General features: G+C 46.6%; 1 protein-coding gene across 3 annotated transcripts in view; it reads right to left on the bottom strand.

Annotated features, from left to right (window-relative positions):
- The window catches only part of HIVEP2 (HIVEP zinc finger 2), a 165,050-nt gene that overhangs the window by 137,674 nt on the left and 1,018 nt on the right, over positions 1-26,358 (bottom strand). The gene's annotated exons all lie outside the window — the stretch shown is intronic.

Here is a 26,358-nt window from a genome sequence, read left to right as displayed (position 1 = left end):
AGAGCAAAGACCGGAATACTATCTGCTCCAGTAGAGGAGGACCCTTTGAGGTAGGACAGTTGTTTCAGAACATTACTTTCGTGGATTGGCTGGAAACTAAATTCGTTTAATGTTTGGACAGGGGTGTAGGAATTTGCATGCGCAGGGGTGACTCCCAATACATTATGAAAAAGGTCACCAACTTCAGAAAAATGAAGGTTAAAATTGTCAACTATTTTTTGGGGCTCTGAAAAATATTCCCCATTTCGGTTAAGCTCAATGGGCAGATTGTCTGTTTTGGATGCCTTTTCGATACATTTTATTGTTTTCCAGAAGATCCTGGCATTTCCATGTGATTTCAGGAGAATGGAGGAAAAGTAAGCATTTTTTGCATGCAGTACTTTTTTTGACGCATCTATTCCTTAAAATCCTGTATTCTAGTCAGTCATTGACGGTCACCGCATCGCGCGCTTTCGCATGCGCTTCTGCGGCCGTCCGGAAAGCTCTTCCTTCCGATATGAGGAAGCCACTGGCGCTATGAACTTTTAAATCAATATTTAAATCTCATTTCTTTAAAACTGTTTTTTAGTTTGTTGTCCTTCCCCTGCACCTCCAATTAGCACGGTTGGCTACGTACTGTGCAAAAGAAGTTCAATACATATGTCCCAGAATTGCCAAGGAATTCTGCTGGAATCAGACACAATTACTCTGATTGCCAAAACTTTTGAGGAGTTAACCCCAAACCCACCCCTGCCTAGACAAGTGTGGTATGCAAGCATCAGGTTCATTTTGCGCAATCGGGTGACAACTCAAAGAGACCAGGTCAGGAGTCTCATTATCAAGAGTAACCAAGCAAGAATATAAAAACGAGTGTTCTTAGTTAAACTAAAAAACTATTGAACTGTTTTTTTTTTATTTTACCAGGTAAGGCCCACTGAGCTATGCAGCTCTTTTTCACAAATGATAGCTCAACAAAAGTGGCTTATCACGTGGAAATGTATAGCAGCCAAATACTCTAAAACACATGTTTCTAAATGTGGAGGGAAAAACCGGATGACCCGGAGAAAAATCCACGCGACCATGGGGAGAGAGACACGCAAACTCCAAATATACAGGCAAGAGGGTCAGGATAGAACCCACGACCTCCTTCATTGCAGGCGAGGGAGTTAACATCTAGCCACTACTGCAGGGCAGGTGTTGGGCCACGACGACCAAAAAAATTGTGGACAGATCAGTCGAACACTTTATCGAGAAACAGGTTACAAAATCAATGTGATAAAAAACTACTTCTCTTACAAGCAAACTCACTGATAAGTTCGTTGCATGTGCTCCTGACCCCCTGATTAGGTCACTCGAGAACCAGAGAACATAACTACAAACATCGCAAGACCGCCTGCCTACCACCAAATAGATAATTTGGTGTGATGCTGCAACTGCTGCGTTGGCGGTGGTGCACAACAAACAAAAAACAATCAACACGTCCGTCAATAACACCGCCTCGAAACAATAAAATATATAATTGGTGACGTTTCAGGAGCTTTGGGGCCCTTCTGTGCTATGAACCAGGGCTGTGGCCCAAAAGGTCACCTTTTAGATGGGGTGCCATGGCACTTCGCTCGCTGTCGTCCCCAGAAAAATTGCTTCGTCCGTTTTACAAAACTCCCGTTATATTGTGATTGATATTGCTCTTTTTTTATTTCCTGACAAATTGTAAAGAAAAAATATAACAAAACACTCAAAGCAATAATCGGACAAGTCATCATGTTCATCGCCTGTCGGTGACTGCTGCGCTGGTTGTGTAACTGACAGCAGGGCAAGTGCATGAGGATGATTGGAGCAATGGCAGGATAATGTTGAGTCAACCTTGAGGTGATCTGTATTCATACTGCAGCAACAAGAATACGCGGACGTATAATACGTGCCTCCCTCCCATATTTGTCACTCCACGTGAAAATATATAAAAGTATTTCTTACACATCCCGTGCGCTACACAGACTTCCGGGAGTGCACAATTTCAGCAGCATTAGTTCAATGCAATAAAAATTCTAGACCGACTTTCACATTCAGTGTCCCATCAGGCTTGCTTGAACAAATGCTGGTGAACCGCCTGATGTTTATAGACAAGGACCCTCATGGTCAGATATGGAATGATTATTTGTGGTGCATATTCATGCTGAAAACCATTCTCTTCTGTGGCAGTTAGAATCTGAATCATTATTTATCGTGGAGAAATACGATGAACTATTACACTTTGACTTAAAACTTTCGTGACTGCAGAAATTCATATTTTTTGGTTCTTTCGGTAAAGTCACATAGATATTAAAAAAAGTTAATAAAAAGAATAAAATAATATTTTTTTTAAAATTATAATATTTTTAAAATAAAAATGATATACTTTTTTTTAATCACTTAATTTTTTATTATTATTTTTCTATCTATGTGACTTCACCGAAAGAACCAAAGACTATAACTATTAAACTATTTTTCACAGATGTCGGCAGTCCCTCGAGGTCAAGGACTACTTGCTTCCAAATATGGTTCTATGCACTTGAAGGTGGCAAAGAAAGCCCAAGACGTGACCCACAAACTCTGCCGCACATGGGGCAGCAGGTGGTACTTGACGGGTCGTGTAGGTGGGTCGGTTGCGCTGCAGTGCGCTCCTTGCGCTGCTTGCGTTTGGCTTCCTTGTGCTCTCGCCGGCGACTCAAAAGTGTTTCAGCACCGGCCCGAATGCTACAACCTCCAGTTGGTGTGGCCGTCAGCCAAGGAATCCCGTGTGTTGGTGTCAATGTTGGATTTCTTTCAAGGAGGCTTTAAGGACATCGTTTAATCATTTGTTTCTGTCCTCAGAAGAGATAAATTGCTTTGGTAGCCTGGTGTCTGACAAGCGGAAGATGTGGCCTGCCCAGCGTATCTTGTTGTAACTGATCAGTGCCTCAATGTTAGGGAGGTTGGCCTGACAGAGGACACTGATGCTGGTTTATCTATCCTTCAGAAAACGTGAAGTATTTTCCGGAAGCAGCGGTGAAGGTACTTCTCCAGTAATTGAAGGTACTTGCTGTAAGTTATCCATGTCTCCTAAGCATACAGGAGAGTGGTGGTTTACTGCTATTTATACCATGAGCTTGATATGGGTCTTTAGAGCGTGGTCTTCGAACCCACGCTCCCTTAGGTGCTAACACCACAGGAGGCAGTGTTGAACTTCATTGTCAATTCTCTTTAGTTATTTCGGTAAAGTCACGTAGGTATGAAATAAAAAAAATCACGACGTTTCGATTGCAACACAAGCAATCATCAGGTGGAAAAACCACGGCAAGAAAAAAATGTTTGCTGAAATGGGAGAGAGAGCTGCAGTGGTAAGAGGTTATATAGGTAAGAAAGGGGGAGGGGCAAGGGGGGAGAGAGAGGGGGGTGCGGGGTAGGGGGAGGGGAGCGCTGAGTGGACGCTATGAGAGGGACATGAGGCTGGGGTGGGTAAGTGGGCGGGGCTGGAAGTGGGAGGCTGAGAGAGCTGGGGATGCGGGGGGTAACTCGGAAAAATAGACAAGTACCCGGCAGATATGATAGACAGCAACCATAAAGCAGTTAGGGTTTTGCTTGGTTAATAACATACTTCCAGTGAATGCTCAATTTGTATCCATCTTCTCGGTTGAAGTTACATCGATGTTTATATATCTGGATGGCTTCATGAACAAACCTTTGATAGTAGCCCGAAGGTTTGTAGAGTACCTTGGTCTCGGAAAAAAACAATATAATGCGAGCCCACAGCATTATAACAATGGTCAGCTTCGTCAGAGGTATTGGTTCTGCCGTGTTTCAGATTTGCCTTGTGTTCGCGCACACGGTCCGAGACATGTCATTTCGTTTCCCCGATGTAACTGATGCTGCAGGTACAACTCAGTTTGTAAACTCCAGGATATTGCATGTCAGGAATCACATCCTTCACAGATGGGATTAGATCACGGATTTTGTGTACTGTATTGAATCGGACCTGGATCTTGTGTTTGTTTAAGATTTTGGAAATACTTTTGGTAACACCTGCTATGTATGGCTACATGATGTTTTTTATTGGCTTCTCAGGGGTTTGTTTCTCCATGGTTGGAGAAACAGCTTTGTGAATAATGCGGTCCGAGTACCCATTCATCTTGAGGGCCTGGTGTACATGTTCCAGTTCACTGGCTAGGTGGTGCTGGTCGGAAATGCAGTGGGCCCTATGGTGTAGTGTTTTGATGAGAGAATTCTTCTGTGCCGGATGGTGGTGGGAATCAGGTTTCAGATAGGGATCTGTCTGGGTGGATTTCCTGTAGACAGTGTCCCAACGAGCCATCAGGTCTCTTCTCAAACAAAACATCCAGGAAAGGTAGCTAACCATCCTTCTCCACTTCCATGGTGAATTTGATGGATGGGTGTATGGAATTGATGTGGTTGAAAAATTGGTTCAAAGCTGGCAGGCAATGTGGCCAAATGACGAAAGTGTCATCTACATATCTCTTCCACAAGGAAGGATGTAGGGTGGATGTCTGGATGGCATCAGGTTCAAATTTCTCCGTGAAAACATTCGCTATCACTGGTGATAAGGGGGAACCCATGGGGGTACCTTCATTTTGTTTGTAGAAAGTACCATTCCAGGTGAAGTAAGGGTTGGTAAGGCAGTCCATGTTGGAGTAAGTCTTCAATTATTGCTAAGGTGTCAGGTACAGGAACCTTGGTGAACAGAGAAACTACATCAAAGCTGACGAGCAAATCATCTGGGGACAGTGAAATGCCCTTGATTATAGAGACCAAGTGAGCTGAGTTATGTACTGCTGAGGTAGCCTTGCCCATGAATGTAAGCAAGGTGTCAGACAGAAAACGGGCCAGTTTGTAGGTAGGTGAGTTGATAGTGGAAATGATGGGCCGAAGTGGAGTACCTTCTTTATGGATTTTAGGAAGACCATAGAATCTGGATGGTCTAGTAGCAGAAGGTTTTAGGGAGAGCTGTTTGAATGGTTCGATTAGAGAAGTCGAACTGGTAATGATATTGTTGGTTTTTGTAGCCAGGCGGTTAGTAGGATCTTTGTTGATTTTGGTGTAACTGCCATCATTAAGAAGGCCCTGGATATTGTTGTTGTATGTGGTTTTATCCATGATGACAGTAGCATTGCCCTTGTCGGCCAAGAGGATGACTATGTCATCTCTCTTTTTCAATTTGGCGAGTTCAGAGCGCTCGTCTTTGCTGATGTTACTAATGGGTTTCTTAGAATTTTTAAGGATGGTGGAAATTTCAGATTTCGCAACGTCTGTCGGGATGTGTCCCAAGCCTTGGAGGGCTACGTCGACCTGGGCAATTATATCATCCACTGGGATATGTTTAGGGGTGACTGCAAAATTCAACCCTTTAGCTAGTACCGATTTTAGGCTGTCGGAAATTGGGATGTTACTGATTGATGACAATCTTGTTAACATCTAACTTTTTAACGTGTGGCTCTGGCTTCTTTTTTGACAGGAGGTTGTATGTGGTTGACATTGAATTCGCAGAGGAGACTGTGATGTTATCTACATGATCCCAATCAGAAGTGGACATTTTTTCTGTTAATTTTAAGTGTGATTGTAAGAGAGTGTCGTCTAAATTATCAAGTTCAAATCGGACCAATCTTATTCTCTCTGAGATTAGCGATAGGCTAGCTTTAAACAAGATCCGTTTAGCGTTAGAAGTGACAGCAGCAGATGTGAGTGTAAATGCGATCGGTATTACCTTGTTATCACGGCACCTCTTGAGAAAGGTTAGCAACTCGATCAGGTGAGCGTTCTTGTCTCGCAGTCTGTTAAAAGCTCTAACAGATGTGTGAAAACCCTCCCCGTAGAGGCTGTTCAATCTAGATTTGAAGCTTTCGTGACTGCAGGAATCCATACTCTTTGGTTCTTTCAGTATCTGTGAAGGATGTCATTCCTATTCTTAGTTTTTTTCGATAAAGTCACGTAGGTAAAACATCAAAATTAATGAAAATAAAATAAAATAAAAATCACGACGTTTCGGAGGCAACACAAGTCTCCGTCATCAGGTGGGACCGTCACAGCCGGATTAGCTGCATCAAGTGAGGCAATGATTCAAGATGTAATCCCTTAAAAGCAAGTTGAGGGGGGAGGAGAGGGGGGGGAGCTCATCAGAATGTAGTAGCCAATGAATAGAACGTATCGGGAGGGAGGGGGGCGGGGCTCAAAGACGGCACGGAGTGCCACGTACAACGCATCGGGAGGGGGAGGGGGGCGGGGCCAAAAGGCACACGCCAACGCATTGGACAGAGAGGGGGAGGGGAGGCCTGATACACATGATAGAAAAAGAACGAAAATGCCCATGTTTATACCAATGCTGGCTGAACAATGAAGAGAGTACTGTTAAACACTGGGGATGTTAACACTCGGTAAAGTAAAGTAAAATAGTGCCTGTCAGATAAGATGGTCCAAAAAAGTGTAATTAAGTCTTTTTTGCGTGGTTGATAACATCTTTCCAATGATTACTAAGTTTGTACCCATCATCACGGTTGAAATTATGTCTGTGTTTGTATATTTGTATGGCTTCGTGTACAAACCTTTGATGGTAGCCGGGAGGTTTGCAGAGAACCTTGGTCTCGGAAAAGACAATTTCATGAGAGCCCACCGAGTTGTAGCAATGATCGGCAACGGCCGAAGAATCAGTTCTGCCGTGTTTCAGATCTGACTTGTGCTCGCGGACACGATCAGAAACATGACGTTTCGTTTCTCCAATGTAGCAATCACCACAAATGCAACTCAATTTGTAGACTCCAGGATACTGTAAGTCAGGAACGACATCCTTCACAGATGGGATCAGATCACGGATTTTATGCACTGTACTGAATCGGACTTGGATCTTATGTTTGTTTAGAATATTGGAGATCTTTTTGGTCACGCCTGCTATGTATGGTAACGTGATAGTTTTGGTCGGAGTTTCATGTGGCTGTTTCTGTGTGGTGGGAGAGACAGCTTGGCGGATAGTACGGTCAGAGTATCCGTTCATCCTGAGGGCCCGATGTACATGTCTTAATTCACCGGTCAGGTGGTGTTGGTCAGAAATGCCATGGGCTCTGTGGTATAGCGTTTTGATGAGAGAATTCTTTTGAGATGGGTGGTGGTGGGAATCCGGTTTCAAGTAGGAATCTGTGTGGGTGGCTTTCCTGTAGACAGAATGTCCCAAGGATCCGTCAGGCCTCCTCTCAAACAGAATATCCAAGAATGGTAGTTTACCGTCTTTCTCCACTTCCATGGTGAATCTGATGGATGGGTGTCTAGAATTGATGTGGTCCAAGAAGTGGTTCAATGCTGGGAGGCCATGTGGCCAGATGACAAAAGTGTCATCCACATACCTCTTCCACAGGGAAGGACGCAGGGTGGATGTCTGGATGGCGTCTGATTCAAACTTTTCCATGAACATGTTGGCTATAACTGGTGACAAGGGGGAGCCCATAGGGGTACCCTCATTCTGTTTGTAGAAGGTGCCATTCCAGGTTTCTACAAACAGAATGAGGGTACCCCTATGGGCTCCCCCTTGTCACCAGTTATAGCCAACATGTTCATGGAAAAGTTTGAATCAGACGCCATCCAGACATCCACCCTGCGTCCTTCCCTGTGGAAGAGGTATGTGGATGACACTTTTGTCATCTGGCCACATGGCCTCCCAGCATTGAACCACTTCTTGGACCACATCAATTCTAGACACCCATCCATCAGATTCACCATGGAAGTGGAGAAAGACGGTAAACTACCATTCTTGGATATTCTGTTTGAGAGGAGGCCTGACGGATCCTTGGGACATTCTGTCTACAGGAAAGCCACCCACACAGATTCCTACTTGAAACCGGATTCCCACCACCACCCATCTCAAAAGAATTCTCTCATCAAAACGCTATACCACAGAGCCCATGGCATTTCTGACCAACACCACCTGACCGGTGAATTAAGACATGTACATCGGGCCCTCAGGATGAACGGATACTCTGACCGTACTATCCGCCAAGCTGTCTCTCCCACCACACAGAAACAGCCACATGAAACTCCGACCAAAACTATCACGTTACCATACATAGCAGGCATGACCAAAAAGATCTCCAAAATTCTAAACAAACATAAGATCCAAGTCCGATTCAGTACAGTGCATAAAATCCGTGATCTGATCCCATCTGTGAAGGATGTCATTCCTGACTTACAGTATCCTGGAGTCTACAAATTGAGTTGCATTTGTGGTGATTGCTACATTGGAGAAACGAAACGTCATGTTTCTGATCGTGTCCGCGAGCACAAGTCAGATCTGAAACACGGCAGAACTGATTCTTCGGCCGTTGCCGATCATTGCTACAACTCGGTGGGCTCTCATGAAATTGTCTTTTCCGAGACCAAGGTTCTCTGCAAACCTCCCGGCTACCATCAAAGGTTTGTACACGAAGCCATACAAATATACAAACACAGACATAATTTCAACCGTGATGATGGGTACAAACTTAGTAATCATTGGAAAGATGTTATCAACCACGCAAAAAAGACTTAATTACACTTTTTTGGACCATCTTATCTGACAGGCACTATTTTACTTTACTTTACCGAGTGTTAACATCCCCAGTGTTTAACAGTACTCTCTTCATTGTTCAGCCAGCATTGGTATAAACATGGGCATTTTCGTTCTTTTTCTATCATGTGTATCAGGCCTCCCCTCCCCCTCTCTGTCCAATGCGTTGGCGTGTGCAGCAGCAACCGCGTCCAAGCCATCGTCCATCCTTTTGGCCCCGCCCCCCTCCCCCTCCCGATGCGTTGTACGTGGCACTCCGTGCCGTCTTTGAGCCCCACCCCCCTCCCTCCCGATACGTTCCATTCATTGGCTACCACATTCTGATGAGCTCCCCCCCCATCTCATCCCCCCTCAACTTGCTTTTAAGGGATTACATCTTGAATCATTGCCTCACTTGATGCAGCTAATCCGGCTGTGACGGTCCCACCTGATGACGGAGACTTGTGTTGCCTCCGAAACGTCGTGATTTTTATTTTATTTTATTTTCATTAATTTTGATGTTTTACCTACGTGACTTTACCGAAAAACCTAAGAATATGAATCCTTGCAGTCACGAAAGCTTCAAATCTAGAATTGATGTCATTCCTGACATGCAATATCCTGGAGTTTACAAATTGAGTTGTACCTGCGGCAGCAGTTACATCGGGGAAATGAAACGACATGTCTCAGACCGTGTCCATGAACACAAGACAGATGTGAAACACAGCAGAACCAATACCTCTGCCGCAGCTGACCATTGTTATAACGCTGTGGGCTCACATGATATTGTTTTATCCGAGACCAAGGTACTCTACAAACCTTCGGGCTACTATCAAAGGTTTGTTCATGAAGCCATTCAGATATTTGAACATAGACATAACTTCAACCGAGAAGATGGATACAAATTGAGCATTCACTGGAAGTATGTTATTAACCAAGCAAAACCCTAACTGCTTTATGGTTGCTGTCTATCATATCTGCCGGGTACTAGTCTATTTTTCCGAGTTAACTTCCCCCCCCCCCTGCATCCCCAGCTCTCTCGGCCTCCCACTTCTAGCCCCGCCCACTCCCCCCCCCCCAGCCTCACGTCCCTCTCCGAGCGTCCACGCAGCGCTCCCCCCCCCCCTCTCTCTCCCCCCTTGCCTCTCCCCCATTTCTTACCTATATAACCTCTTACCACGGCAGCTCGCTCTCCCACTTCAGTAAAACATTTTTTTCTTGCCGTGGTTTTCCCACCTGATGAGGATTGCTTGTGTTGCAATCAAAATGTCATGATTTATTATATTTTATACCTACGTGACTTTACCGAAAGAACCAAAGAGTATGGATTCCTGCAGTCATGAAAGCTTCAAATCTAGATTAATTGACAATGTCTGCCCTCACAGACAGGTTGCCTTTGTGGTATGGAAAGTGATTAATGTTTCCCAGGATCTTGTTGTGGATCGTAATTGACGTGGCGGGGGGGGCGGTCTATTCCTTGGGAGCGGGTTGATGAAGAACTTTTGGTCTTCTGGACATTTTATGCAAGGCCCGTTGTCTCGTACGCTTCCATGAAGAAGTATACAATGGATTGGAGCTCAGGCTCTTGAGGGTGTGCAGACTGAAAGTTCGATGGCCAAGGTTGTGGTGGGTCTTGGTTCCGGATTGTAGGTAGCGGAGGTTGAACAGTTTCGCCGTTTGTTCTTTCGATTAACTCCTCAGCAGCAGGAAGCTCTCGTTGGTGGTGAGGTGGAGCATTGCGGTGATAAAATATTGGAAGGGTAATGTGCATCAACACAGCCTCGCTCGGCACCCATCTCGACTGGACAGGGTGGATCCATTGGTGGGGACCACAGCTTGCATGTCATCGTGAACCTGCAGACGACGAAGGTTGGCGACACGTTTTTTTGTGGCCGGCCGAATTTGAGAAGGATTTTCCACAGCCCCTCTCGATTGACAGAGTCGAAGGGTTTAGAGAGGTCGAGAAAGAAGGCCGTGAACAGGGCACATAGTCGTTGCCCCGCAATTGTTTCTGCATTTGTCGTGCGGTGATGGTTATAGGCATGGACCCTCGCGGTCAGATATGTAATGATTATTCGCGGTGCATGTTAACACTAGAAACGATGCACAGCAAAACACAAAACGCATTACAACACAAAAAGTGAAACAATTACAGGGCGTGGGAAACCAATATTGCTGCGATTGTCACATGGCGAAGATCAATATCGCATCATATAGCGGCACGGCTACCACCCAAAACCCGCAATCGCTCCTCCGCGGATAAGCACCGCTTGGTGTTTTCAGGACAATCCACTTTGACCGAAACGGCTATTTCTGGCCTCGTAAAAACACCCTTCCCAGTGAAACCCACACCGTGATGCTCAAACACAATCTGTGATTGTTTGAAGGCCCCCAGAAGACCTCTCTGCCTTGTGTGCTCAGTTTAAGCAAAGAAGCCACCAGCACACATTGTAAGCAGATAGGAGCAATGTTCATTGTTGACAGCAAACTGAGAAAAAAAAAGCAATACTATTACGTTATTGCTGTGCTGCGCAGTACAGCACAATACCACAGCACGGTACTAACAGCAGCAGCCCAAGAGGCACTCTGCTGTATTAGTGCCGTTCTCTTACAGTACCACTGTGGGTAAAGTACGCATGCAATGCCGACTCCTATGATCCCTCCCTTCTTCACGTAGCCACTCCCTGCATCGTAAATGTCCAGCTAAGTCATCGCAATGTAGCCATGCCGAGAGCGAGAACCCGAACAGGCACTCTCTTTCAGGCACGGGGCTGCGCGCCCCATCACGGAATGATTCACGGACACGTGCCACTACACTAAACTGCCTTAAATCCATAATTAAAACTCGCGTGGGCAAAGCAGGTGACTGACAGGGAGAGAACAATCTGTGTGAACCCGGACCACGGTGTAAATGGGACGAAAGAGCTAGTGTTTCTGGAAGTCCAAATCCTCGACACGGGTGGAGGAATTAAGGAGTGAAGTTCACGGCAGCAGCATAACAAGAGTGATAACAAGGCGACTGGCCGTCAATGAGTGAGGGACTGCGGCAAATCAGAGGGTGTTGGATAATATTATCAATCATCCTGGCCACTGCTTTGCGTTGAACAATGAGGCTCGCCGAACGGCCAGCTCTAGGTTTCAGCTCAAACTGCAATGCTGCCAATTGACTACCACGGCATTCCACCTCATGAGAATGTGTTGCAATGGTTTGCTGAGGAGTAGAAAGAGCAAACTAAATCAAAATATTTATTTATACTGCAAGAGGAATCTTATGAGCTATAAAGTAATTTTTCACAGATGTCCAGTATCGGCAGGTAAAAACATTACAACAACAAACAATGCAAAAACATGGCAGATGTGCAAAGCACAACAAAGGTGAACAAATCACCCAAAAACATATTAATACAACTAAATCATCCCCATTCTACCAGGCAAAGCCCACTGAAGCATTCAACGTATTTTTCAGAATCGACCTGGCCACAAATGATAGCTCAACAAAATTACTAAAATAATCAGTGAAATAATTTTAATGTGAATGCACACGAACGAACCACAGAGCAGACACCTTCAATGTCAAAGATGCATGAATTATTTTGGTTGCGTCACGCATTGTCTCATGCTGTGATTCGAGATGTGGTGCAGAACTAGGAAGCCAAGACTTGCCCTGGCGATGCATTGGTGCAACCTGATTGTCGATCCGTCAAAGCAACTAACTATAGCCGGTCGCAAATGTCTAAAAATTAATTAATCACGTGCCACTAACACTGCTTTTTTAAGCTGCTAAAACTGCTTTTTGTGTTTAGTTTGTTGTCTTTCCCCCACACCTCTGATTAGCACGGATGGCTACGTATGGTGTGACAGAAGTTCAACATACATACATACATACGTCCCAGAATTGCTGTAGTCAGACAATTACTTTCATTGCCAAAACTTTTGAGGACTTAACCTCAACCCCACACCTAACTAGACAAGCATGGTATGCAAGCGTCAAGTTAATGTCGACATACACACATGCATAATAAGCGGATACTGGATTTCAGTGCCATCAGAGCACTACCACCACTGCCTTCAACCTGAAAATCGGTCCTAGAATTTGCTTGCGTTACACCAATGCTGCTGAAATCATGCACTCCCACCAAGGCCGTGTGGAAGATATGTTGTGTGAGAAATAGCTATTGTTTTATGTGAAGGGACAGATATTTGTAGCAGGCGTAGTCTGCTAATTTGTGTTGTGTTGTGTTTCTCCTTGCTATGGATTGCACAGCAATATTGACTGCCTAATCTGCCATTCCACGTGTAATACTTGTGGTAATAACCACAGGAAGTCGCTTTTGGGCAGGTTCATCATCCACTAATAGACTGAAGTGTTTCCGCCACTCAACCACTGGTCTGAATTTCTGGCGGTCGCTAAAGTGCATTTCACTCTCGGTTCCATGCTTAGCTTAGGGATGGGGCGCATTTCAGGTAAAGTGGTCATAGGCCATAGCTGGCGCTTGGAATGGGGACCGCCATGCACCCCAGGTGTAGCAGACGGCGTTGCGGCGAAAGTCCGTCTTTGTGCTCTTCTCTGATCCCACATCTGTGTCACTGGCCTTCACCAAACCCCCCATCGTCCTGCATAATGATGTAGGGCACCGCGGTGGCGAGATGTTCACTACCACGTCCGGTATGCAGGAGGTCGTGGGTTCGATCCCGCTGCCTGTATATTTGGAGTTTGCATGTTCTCCCCATGCTCGTTTGGATTTTTCTCCGGATCCTCCTATTTTCCCTCCACAATTTGAAACATGCATTTAAGAGAATTTGGCCACTATAAATGTCCACACAATAGCCATTTCGTTGAGCTATCATTTGTAGTCAGGTCACTTGTGAAAAAAAGCTACATCACGAAGTGGACCTTACCTGGTAAAAAATTGATATTTTTTAAGTCATATAACCTCGAGGATAAACAAATGGGGAAGCCCTCATCCAGCAGTGGATTGTGTACGCAGTCAGTCCCCCAAGCACTGCAATAGGTCCCAGGGGCTGTGAACAAAATACAGGGCACTGTCACGGGAACACAAGGCGCAGGCCAAGTGTTACTCAGCGCCCGGGGACCAGTCTCGCCATGGCACAATGAGAACAACGAGGAGCGTTCTTCCGTTAATGGTGACAAAACCCAATGCCTGCCCCTGTCAGGAAGCCACGGTCGTTGGTGCCACATTCTCTGCTGAACTGCCACCAGTTAATTTTGCTTCGTCAATGCAAAACGTGAAATGTGGCACCTTGTAGACGATTAAGCGCTGCTGGATGACGGCCTTCCCCACACCACACGGGGGCAATGCGGGTCGTTTGATTGTCCGTCAATGCGCTGGTCAGTGCGGGTTGGGGAAGGCGGAAAGTGTAGAAGTAGGAGCGTAGAGGTACAGTACAATAGTGCATTTTTATGTACTGCACTCTACAGCCTGGCAGCCTATAACAACCTGTTCTGGTGGTCGTCACCTATTCAATGACTATCCAGGCTCAAGTCTACTTAGCCTCTGAGATCCCATGAGATCGGGCACCTTCCGGGTGATTTGTTCATTGGCCAAAATAATGCAACATAAACATTACCCACGAACATTTGTTTGACACAATACTGTACAGCAGGGGTCCGCAACCCCCGGGCCACAGACCGATACCGGTCCGTGGCCTGTTAGGAACCGGGCTGCACAGCAGGAGGTGAGCGGTGAGTCCACGCGTGGCCCGCCCCCATTATTTTATTTACCACTTCCGTCCGCGCCTCTTTCCCGCACTTCGCACTTTTCTCAGTCACAGTGTTGGTAAGTCCACAAGCTAACCCTTAACAAAATGAGTAAAAAACAAACGTCGCCGGAGAGCTTCTTTAAAAAGGGGGAAAGACCCAATGATGAACCCCCCCGGTCCGTGAAAAAATTGTCTTCCACGAAACCGGTCCCTGGTGCCAAAAAGGTTGGGGAGCACTGCTGTACAGTATCTTATTTCAAACCTGCATAAGTCTGCAGTGTGCTTCAGTGTCAATGTAATGCCATTGTGGCACCACCATGGCGAGATGTCAACTGCCTCGCCTGGTATAGAGAAGGTCGTGGGTTCAATCTCGATACTGACGCCTGTATATTTGAAGTTTGCATGTCTATCCCTCTCTCCCAGTGGTGGCTTGGATTTTTCTCCAGGTCCTCCAGTTTTTCCCTCCACATTCAGAAACATGCGTTTAGATTATTCTGCTGCTATAAATTTTCACATGATAAGCCACTTCGTTGAACTATCATTTGTAGCCAGGTCGCTTCTGAAAAAGAACCTTACAGCTCAGTGGGTCTTACTTGGTAAAATACAAAAGTTACATTTTAGTTATATAGTTTGGAATCGTTTCAATGCATCCTGAGAGAAACAACATGCTGTTAGGTCGTGATTTGCAATCAGCATGTCCCAACTGGCAGCCTGCCATGCTGCCAGGTAAACACAAAACTACCATCCACAGTGACACTTACATCTCGAAGGACTCCGATATATGCCCTCTCTACAAATATAGCGCTTCAAAAGCTGATACAGTAAAGCATCGATAGTGGCGGGTTTTATTAATCACGGTTTTGCCTATTCGCGACAAATTTATTAGAGTGCCAGATATTTAAAATACGACTCCGCCGCCATAGCTCGCAACTACCGGACAAGGAGTTGTGAAGCGTGGGAGCGACGTGGATGGTGAGAGTGGTGTGGATGGTGAGAGTGGTGTGAATGTCGTCATTCATATATATACAGTTTATGTTTACGCGTAATATGTTTCTGCCCAACGAAACCTATTTTTCCCATAAGCTACACGTATTAATATTTGTGGATTTAACGTTCACACCCTTCTCCAGCAACGTGTACCCACGAATATTAAGGGTTTACTGTAAAACAATGCGGCATTATCAGTCCAGTACAAAATAATTTCTCTGCCCAGGAACACCTCAAAATACTTTCAGCAGGGCCCGACTTTAGATATGTAGCCAATTTACGATCGAGTATTTTTTTACGCGAGAGGAAAACAGAACACCTGCAAATAACCCGCAAGAGGGATTAACATTCAAAAGCCCATCGGCAATTCAACAACCTACTTTCTATACTGATTTGTACACGTCACCATATAGAGTTTTATCTCACAAACATGGTGAATCCTACAACTCCCAACCACTGTATAATTATTTCCCTCACTGTATAATTATTATACTGTATAATTATTATACAGTGAGGGAAAAAAGAATTTGATCCCCTGCTGATTTTGTACGTTTGCCCACTGACAAAGAAATTATCAGTCTATAATTTTAATGGTAGGTTTATTTGAACAGTGAGAGACAGAATAACAACAACATCCAGAAAAACGCATGTCAAAAATGCTATAAATTGATTTGCATTTTAATGAGGGAAATAAGTATTTGACCCCTCTGCGAAACATGACTTAGTACTTGGTGGCAAAACCCTTGTTAGCAATCACAGAGGTCAGACGTTTCTTGTAGTTGGCCACCAGGTTTGCACACATCTCAGGAGGGATTTTGTCCCACTCCTCTTTGCAGATCTTCTCCAAGTCATTAAGGTTTCGAGGCTGACGTTTGGCAACTCGAACCTTCGGCTCCCTCCACAGATTTTCTATGGGATTAAGGTCTGGAGACTGGCTAGGCCACTCCAGGACCTTAATGTGCTTCTTCTTGAGCCACTCCTTTTTGCCTTGGCCATGTGTTTTGGGTCATTGTCATGCTGGAATACCCATCCACGACCCATTTTCAATGCTCTGGCTGAGGGAAGGTTCTCACCCAAGATTTGATGGTACATGGCCCCGTCCATCGTCCCTTTGATGCGGTGAAGTTGTCCTGTCCCCTTAGCAGAAAAAACACCCCCAAAGCATAATGTTTACACCTCCATGTTTGACGGTGGGGATGGTGTTCTTGGGGTCATAGGCAGCATCCCTCCTCCTCCAAACAAGGCGAGTTCAGTTGATGCCAAAGAGCTCCATTTTGGTCTCATCTGACCACAACACTTTCACCCAGTTGTCCTCTGAATCATTCAGATGTTCATTGGCAAACTTCAGACGGGCATGTATATGTGCTTTCTTGAGCAGGGGGACCTTGCGGGCGCTGCAGGATTTCAGTCCTTCACGGCGTAGTGTGTTACCAACTGTTTTCTTGGTGACTATGGTCCCAGCTGCCTTGAGATCATTGACAAGATCCTCCCGTGTAGTTCTGGGCTGATTCCTCACCGTTCTCATGATCATTGCAACTCCACGAGGTGAGATCTTGAATGGAGCCCCAGGCCGAGGGAGATTGACAGTTCTTTTGTGTTTCTTCCATTTGCGAATAATCACACCAACTGTTGTCACCTTCTCACCAAGATGCTTGGCGATGGTTTTGTAGCCCATTCCAGCCTTGTGTAGGTCTACAATCTTGTCCCTGACATCCTTGGAGAGCTCTTTGGTCTTGGCCATGGTGGAGAGTTTGGAATCTGATTGATTGATTGCTTCTGTGAACAGGTGTCTTTTATACAGGTAACAAGCTGAGATTAGGAGCACTCCCTTTAAGAGTATGCTCCTAATCTCAGCTCATTACCTGTATAAAAGACACCTGGGAGCCAGAAATCTTTCTGATTGAGAGGGGGTCAAATACTTATTTCCCTCATTAAAATGCAAATCAATTTATAACATTTTTGACATGCGTTTGTAGGGAATATTTCAAGCATTGGGAATGTTTGGTCAACACCGGTTACATGTTGCATTTGTTTATTTTAGGCATGAGAGGAAACTGATGAATCTGGAGGAAACTCACGCAAAAGAGGGGGAAAATACTCAACTCCACACACTGGTGCCCGAATCAGGGATCGAACCCAGGCCCTTCTTGCTGTGAGGCATGAGTGCTACCACTGAGTTGCCACGACCCTGCCGCCCACGTGACTTTGAGGACACGCCGCCATATGAGGACCGCTTATCCAGTACCCCCCCCCGCCCCGAGAAAATTGCCAAAGCCACAGTCTCATCTGGGGCTGTTTTGTGAGTCAACACAGCAAGGGTACAGAACGCTGACAATCCCCCGTTTATCCATTCCTCAGCGGTGTGACCGCCACCAAGAGCACGGCAGCTCACGCGGCGGCCATGGGGCTCTGGACAAATATCGCCATACCCTGGGGTCTGGAAAGGCAACTTGTGTTACCCGCTCTCATTCCCCCATCACTCCCGTGGCACCAATATAGCTGCATACGGCTTCACTGAGGATAAATACCAACAGCCGGTTACGACTGAACCAGGGATTAAATACAAACTTAAGGATGGTTGCTCCACTATGAGCACAGGGCACATCGCCATGAGGGGTGACGGCTGGCGGTCGAGGCCGACGTCAGAGCGGCAGCCAAGAGAGGGGTCCGAAGGGACGTCCACAATGTCACAACGCACCATGCGGCTGCACGCGAGCTGATTTCATCACTCCACCTCGCAGCACACAGGTGTACGGTGGATTGCTACATTGCGGGACTGAGAGACGGCGATGGCTTGCGATGGATTGATCGAGGCTGACAATGATGATGATGCTCCAAGCGACTGGAAATTTGGATAAAATAAACAAGAAAGACCTCAGACTCTCACTTGACTGCCTACTGGTTTCAGTATCAAAACAAGTCAGAATCAGAATATTTATTCATATTGGATTAATCTAATGGGCTTTTCAAAGATATCCAGTAGGGGTGGGGAGGAACGTTACAACAACAAACAATACAAAAACACGACAGGAGTGCTAAGTACAAGAAAGGTAAACAAATCACTCAAACACATACAAATAAAACTAAACCATCCCCATCCTACCAGACGAAGCCCACTGAGGTATTAACTTATTTTTCTAAAGTGACCTGGCTATCAAAAATGACAGCTCAACAAAGTGGCTTATCATTTCGACATTTATAACAGCAAAATTACCTAAATAGTCCAAACGCACGTGCATAGGATAACAACGTGAGCATTGCCATTTCGGATGCCCCACGTTGGAGGGTGGCTCAGAGGTCAGGGTGCTGAGCTGGCACCGCTGAGGCGATTCGTTAGAATGCAGGCGAACGCCAGTGACTGGCTTCTCAATTGCAGAAAGTTGATCCCCTTAGTTCAGTCACCAATGACTGCGTGAAAATTTTATCATATTTAAAATATATATTTATTTTGTCTAAATTCAGCTGAGAAAATCGTGAAAATATCAGTGCGACCATCACGTGAAGAATACTCCTCTGTGCAGTAGGACGGGCGGTAAAGCGCTACCCCCTGGAGTGGACAATAGGTGGCTGGGGATCACCAGAAGTAGCTCTGTGATATGGGTGCCGCCGCAGTGGTGAGATGTTATCTCCCTCGCCTGGTAGACAGGAGGTAGTGGGTTCCATCCCGACCCTTCACGCCTGCTGTATATTTGGAGTTTGCATGTTCTTCCCATGGTCGCGTGGCCTTTTCTCCGGGTCATCCATTTATCCCTCCACATTTCGAAACATGTGTTTAGAGTATTTGGCTCCTGCTATACATTTCCACGTGATAAGCCACTTCAATGAGCTATCACTTGTGGCCAGGTGGCTTCTGAAAAAAGCTACATAGCTTAATGGGCCTGAAGACCCGTTCGTGCACTGTTTAAATGCCTCAGTGTTATGAAATGCGTCATGGTTCAACAAAAAGAGGGAAGCATTGTTAAAACTTATAATTAAGAATATTGTACATTTGCATGTAGTGCTGTAAAAAATACTGCATAGTAAATTAAACATAAAATAAAGGAACATAAATAGCAAAACAATTCCTTTTATTTTCACTTCCCTTGAGTCCTGATGCTAGCTTGTAGTCGGAAGGGGGGTACAGGTCACCACAATTGCACGCAGAACCACACCTGGCTGCCTTTGTCTCCCAGTGGTGATATTTACACTCCAGGTATTAATTTGAGGCCGAGTCGACCATGGGAAGCCCCATGACCAGTTTAAATAATCATCACTGGTGTTGACCGCGAGCGGAAACTGAACTCGGGTCGCCACTTTGGTAGCACAGTGCGCTAACCACTACACTGCCGTCCCCCACACACTCACTTTCATACACACACGTGCGCACGTGTGCAGGTGTGCATAAGTCGAGGACTGCCTGTATATGCATATGTTTTTAAACCTTTCAGATGCTCAATTATAGCACGTAGAAGAATGTGCCAGCTCTACACACGAAACACCTGCGACCACAACGTGTCCAAACAACGCGGGCAGCATGGACGGAACCTTCAAGCATGATGCGCGGAGTTGGCAACGGTATCGTTCACACGACGGGGTCGAGAGTCAAGGTTGAGCGTGGTCGAGTGTAGGACCCATGGTGCAGGCACGGTGTCTACTGGGGCAGGGTAGACTTTCACAGCAAGCGCTCTCACCAACACCTAATTCAGTGCACCGTACAGAACACAACATTAAGCATGTGCGTGCACCACGGGCCCAGGTGGCTCATGACAGCGGCCTCAGTGAACTGTAAACTAAGTGGTGACAAAGACAAAGTTCTAGATTTGAAGTTTTCGTGACTGCAAGGATTCATATTCTTAGGTTTTTTCGGTAAAGTCACGTAGGTAAAAAATTAAAAATTAAAGTAAAATAAAAATAAAAATCACGACGTTTCGGAGGCAACACAAGCTTCCGTCTTCAGGTGGGACCGTCACAGCACGATAGCTGTATCAAGATCATTGCTACAAACGCTGTGGGCTCTCATGAAATTGTCTTTTCCGAGACTAAGGTGCTCTGCAAGCCTCCTGGCTACCATCAAAGGTTTGTACACGAGGCCATCCAAATATACAAACACAGACATAATTTCAACCGTGATGATGGGTACAAACTTAGTAATCATTGGAAAGATGTTATCAACCATACAAAAAAGATTTAACTACACATATTTGGAGCATTCCTGGCAGCGATTTCAGCCGCACCACCTCTAAATAACAATAGGCTCTGTCAACCATTCTACACAACAAAGACTAATTTCCTGGCAGCGATTTAAGCCGCACCACCTCTACATAATAATAGGCTCAGTCAACCATTCTACACAACAAAGACTAATTTCCTGGCAGCGATTTCAGCCGCATCATCTCTACATAACAAAAAGGCTCAGTCCCTTTCACACGCACCTTTACATCATCCGCACCTAGTTTACACAACAAAGGCTCATTCCTAACATCGTGCTTCAGCCGCACCGAACCTCACAAAAATAATATTCAGGGCCTACCTTGGCTCCTCCCACCCTCAACCAGTATATATACAAATACTGTTTCTTGGAATTACTCTCACTTGATTGAGCTATCGTGCTGTGACGGTCCCACCTGAAGACGGAAGCTTGTGTTGCCTCCGAAACGCCATGATTTTTATTTTATTTTTATTTTACTTTTATTAATTTGAATTTTTTACCTACGTGACTTTACCGAAAAAAACCTAAGAATAAAGACAAAGTTCCCATGTGTTTAGCCTTAGCACACGTTAGGGGAAAGCGCTTGTTAGCGAGCACCTATGAAGGCCGACACGCCACAAGAGGGGGTGGGTGGCCAGCACCACGACCTTTGTCTCCCTAGTGGCGATGTTTACACATTGCACAAGGTGCTCATTTGAGGCTGAGTCGACCTAGAGGAAGCCGAGGACCGGTTCAGATAATCGCCACTGGTGTTGGCCGTGAGTGGGAATCAAACTCGGGTCGCCGGGTTTGTGACACAGCATGCTAACCGTGACACCACTGCTCCCCACACACACACGCATGTACAGTGTGCGCTCGAAACACGATGGGCGCATTGCTGTGTCCCCACACACAACGGGGGCGTTTGTGGTGACCCCAAAAATTAAAAGTTTTTTCGATTACCGAAGCTCAAAACCTGAGCAGCACGCAAAGCAGCGTTGTTTTTGTTGCTGTTAGCCGCGTATTCTCGCTGCATGGGAAACCCTCACCCCGGTTCAGTACCGTGCTGTGCAGTAACCGGAGCCCTGGGTTGTGTGGGTTTAGGAATTGGCTTGTGATCAGCAATCGTTTCAGTGTCCTTTTACCATTCTTTCATATTGCTTTGTCATATTGTTCTCGTGTATTTAAAAAAAACACAACAGTGTAGATAACATTACAAGCTCTTAATGGGCTACATTTATCCGTCTTGGCAAGAGGAATATCCTGGCACACCCTGCCCCTGTTCGGACACAGTGTACGCCCGATTGCACGTTGTATATAACATTGTACATTACCGAGGAATGAAAATCCCCATTGATTTTTCAAGTCTATATTTCACGATTAGAGTTCTGCTTGGGATGTCCGGTCAAATCACCTTCGAGCAAAGTATCTCCCCACGCGAGAGGAAACTGCAATTCTTGGGAGAAACCTGACACCTTGGAGGAGAGCGTGCGTTCAAGAGTGGCAGCTTGACCCGATGCACAAGGTCGTTACCCAGGCACGAGCGTGAACACGGCGCACGGACCGCGGTGCGTGCATATACGCAGCGTGCATGGTGATACTCTCGTGGATTCAGTGCTCTGTATCCCAAATGACAGGACTCGATGATTTGTTCACTTTGTCTTCTCCCGAATGTGATCCCAATTTTGTTATCGGTGCCCCATCCGTTCGGATCTCTCGCACGACGATGTAACTCCTTCATGTTAGAGAACGGTCCATGGAAGCGGATATCACAGAGCTAACTCTGAGATGAGAAACGCCTCCAAGGGACGTGTGGTCCACACAGTAGGGGGGACTGCACTTTCCTACCCACCCTGCGACACGAGAATAATGTTTGTCGTGTTACAAAAAACAATGTTTTTAATTCTCAAGAGCTGGAATTTGACCAAATAAAATGCAGGACCGAATTTAGTTTTGATGGGGTTTTCTCTTGCAGTGACTAGGCTGAGACCATCAACTCACCACACCTGAGAACCCGGTTTAATCACAGGCGGCTGCCTGGGATTCAAACCCAGGACCTCAGCGATGCCAGCTCAGTGCTCTGAACTCGGCCCCACCTTTCTCTGTAACTGCACAAGAGCTACTGAAGCCACGATGTGTAAAAGAGGGCTGCAGCAACGTTCCAGTGAACAACGATGATTAAAACTGACGAGAAGTGTTTTCTCATTCCTGGCACCGCGTCACAGGGAACTTGATTCACCATCTGAAGGTTGTGAGTTCACATCCCTTATCGGGCTCAACTCAGCCCAGCGTACCTCTGAAGTAAATGGATATCACTGTTGGAAGTCCACCACATAGCTGTGCAAAGCCCTTTTGTGTATGGTGGTCACCCATCCAAGCACTATCCCGGCTCAACCCTGCAAAGCTTCTAAGATTTGATGAAACTGGCCGCGTTCCAGGTGATTTGGTCACAGGGTGTTTGCGAAAATACAAACATATTTCCATTCATACGCTGCATATTCAAAGTCAAATAAGTTGTAAAAGAAAATGGGACAGCATTCATCTCCATAGGTGAACATTCCACATTCCCATGGCAGGAACTAGTTTGTTCGAAGGACAATCGCGACTTGCTCACCATAATGATGTGGCATTGATCTCCACGGGGACGATTGGCCGAGTGATCGTGAACATATGACCTCTGTTCAGGTTGCGAGTCAAACGCTTAGCACAGCAGCGCCCGGCCAGGCTGCAGCACACATTCACCCACGGAGGCCTCGCGTGGCAAATGCTGCCCATGCCGCTACACCGCTGTGCAGGTGCCAGCGTACACAGTGCTCGCCCGACGTGTGCAGCGTAGCAAATACGCAGGCGCAGGAATTCACCTCCGGAAAAAAAGTCAAAGCGGGTGGAAATTCCACATTTTCCACAGAAGGGTCAAGAAGCGTCGCGCAAGGTAAGAGCTCGCCGCTACCCAATGGTGCGAGGATGGTCTCGCCCGTTAGGAGGCACCTGATCATTGACGCTGCCAACCACGTCCTGTCCCGACGCGGGACGAAGACCTGCGCCCCCGTGCCACCCAAGACAGCGACATACGACGAGCTCGCAAAAAGCGACAATCCGGTGAGTGCAGGCCCACATGCTTTCAACATTCCGTCTCCACGGTTGACGTCCCCCCCTCTCCCTCCCCCCTTCCCCCTCTGGGGGCGACGAGTTCCCTTCCTTTGGCCACCACCGCCGGCGTGAGTCTGGGCCACGGCCACTGGTGGTGCCCACTCCCCAAGGGGACGGGCACTGACGGCGACCGCCAGAGCCCTGCCGCTGCTCCCAACACACGGTCCATGCAGGCAGCGTACGGGCATGTGAGGGCACGGTGCGAGAGTCGAGGATGAGAGAGTTGGGGATGAGAGAGTCTGGGAGGAGAGAGTCAGGGAGGAGAGAGCCAGGGAGGAGAGAGTCATGAGCAAAGTCAGGGATTGGAGAGCCAGAGAGGACATGGTCATGGAGGAGAGAGTCATGGAGCAGTCAAGGATTGGAGAGCCAGGGAGGAGAGGGTCATGGAGGAGAGTCTGTGAGAGTCAAAGCTGTAACAATGAGTGCAAAGCGGAAATTGCTCTGCGTGTTCCTCCCTGTGGCCTCCACACGGAGCCTGTGTCCACGCATCACCATTTAGAAATAAGGCACCGCGTCACAACGCATGAATACACATGGAACAGGGGATTCACGTAAATACAAGCGTGTTCCCGTGTGTCAATGTATGGTGCTGGCCACCCACCCCTCGTGTGCCGTGCCGGCCTTCATAGATCGTCTTTAAAAGCATTTGTCCCAAAAGTCTGTTATGTCAGTGTGTGCATCAGTGTGTCAATGTGTCAGCGTGTGCACCGGTGTGTCAATGTGTCAGCGTGTGCACCGGTGTGTTAATGTGTTAATGTGTCAGTGTGTGTATCAGTGTGTCAATGTGTCAGCGTGTGCACCGGTGTGTCAATGTGTCAGCGTGTGCATCAGTGTGTCAATGTGTCAGCATGTGCACCGGTGTGTCAATGTGTCAGTGTGTGCACCAGGTGTGTCAATGTGTCAGCATGTGCATCGGTGTGTCAATGTGTCAGCGAAGTGGCTAGCGTCACACCGGTGTGCCTTGGAGTGCCACACACACAGTGGGATGTGGTGTGTAGCAACCCTGCCACCTAGATTCGATTCCCGACCCCAGATAACTGCAGTGAAAACAGAAACCAACATACTGGTCTTGCGCTTCCCCTAGATCGACCCAGCCTCAGATGAATATTTGGTGCGATTGTAAACATCACTACTGGGGAGACAAAGGCGGATGGGAGTGATGCTAGCCACACCACCCCCTCATTGATGAGCCGTTCAGACCTCCATTGGTGCTACTCGTTTTAGTACGATTAGCGAGGTTGGCTACGTAGAGTGCGAAAGAGGTTCAACATACATACAATAGCACTTGCTCCCACAACCTATAAGACACCGTACGATGAACCTTTGTCTTTATCCCAGATAATGACCCAGTCACAGTGTGTTAGTGTTCGTGTGTGTATCAAATTGTGTTGCAGTTTATGCAAGTGTGTCACTATTTGTATTTGTCCGTGTGTGTGTGTGTTTCGGAATGTGTGTCAGTGTCGGTGTGTGTCAGTGTCGGTGTGCGTGTGTCAGTGTGTGTGTCAGGATGTGTGTGTGTCAAGGTGTGTGTGTCAGGGTGTGTGTGTCAGGGTGTTTGTGTGTCAGAGTGTGCGTGTTGTCAGTGTGTGTGTCAGTGTGTGTGTCAGGGTGTGTGCCGGTGTGCGTGTGTCAGTGTGTGTGTCAGTGTGTGTGTCAGGGTGTGTGCCAGGGTGTGTGTGTCAGTGTTGGTGTGTGTCATTGTCAGTGTGTGTGTCAAAATTTACATCTTAGTACGAGTACCACTCTATCACTGTTTAAGGTGTTTGTAGCACAGTGCGTTAGTATGCCTGTGTGTGCGTGTCCTGGGCCTCCCCTAGGTCGACTCAGCCTTAAATGAGTACCTGGTTCAATATGTAAACATCGCCAGCCGGCCTTCATAGATGCTCGCAATCAGCTCTAGCCCCAAGAGCCTGTTACGGCTGTACGGGGGATCTTTAAATTTATATAGGGTGTGCATGTAATCTACAGTTTATATGAGTGTCTTTGTGTGTGCAATCTACAGTGCGTGTAGGTGTCTGTATGTAATCTAGTGTGTAGGCGTGTCTGTGTGTGTGTGTAATCCAGTGTATGTAGGTGTGTCTGTGTGTTATCTACAGTGTGTGTAGGTGTGTCTGTGTGTGTGTAGGCGTGTCTGTGTGTGTGTGTAGGTGTGTGTGTGTAGGTGTGTGTGTGTAGGTGTGTCTGTGTGTTATCTACAGTGTGTGTGGGTGTGTCTGTGTGTGTAGGTGTGTCTGTGTGTTATCTACAGTGTGTGTAGGTGTGTCTGTGTGTGTGTGTAGGCGTGTCTGTGTGTGTGTGTAATCCAGTGTATGTAGGTGTGTCTGTGTGTTATCTACAGTGTATGTAGGTGTGTCTGTGTGTTATCTACAGTGTGTGTAGGTGTGTCTGTGTGTGTGTAGGTGTCTGTGTGTTATCTACAGTGTGTGTAGGTGTGTCAGTGTGTGCGTGTGTGTAATCTACAGTGTATAAGTGTGTACGTGTGTTAGTGTGTGCGTGTGTGATGTGTGTACACAAAGACACTGGATACGCTTATTTCCACGTGTAAGTGACGTACACGGGGTGTAAGGATAGTGCGTGATGCTTGTGTTTGTGTGCTGTCACGTAGCCTGTGTGTGGGGGTTACAAGTGTGTGTGTGTGTGCAAGGGTGTGTGTGTGTAAGTGTGTGTAAGTGTGTTTGTAAGTGTGTGTGTGTAAGTGTGTGTGTGTAAGTGTGTGTGTGTAAGGGTGTGTGTATGTAAGGGTGTGTGTATGTAAGTGTGTGTGTGTGTGTAAGTGTGTGTAAGTGTGTGTGTGTGCAAGGGTGTGTTGGTTTTGGGA

Source organism: Lampetra planeri, chromosome 22, assembly GCF_965212315.1.
Source record: "Lampetra planeri chromosome 22, kcLamPlan1.2.h2, whole genome shotgun sequence".
Taxonomy (NCBI): domain Eukaryota; kingdom Metazoa; phylum Chordata; class Hyperoartia; order Petromyzontiformes; family Petromyzontidae; genus Lampetra; species Lampetra planeri.
This window is presented reverse-complemented; position numbering and strand designations above follow the sequence as displayed.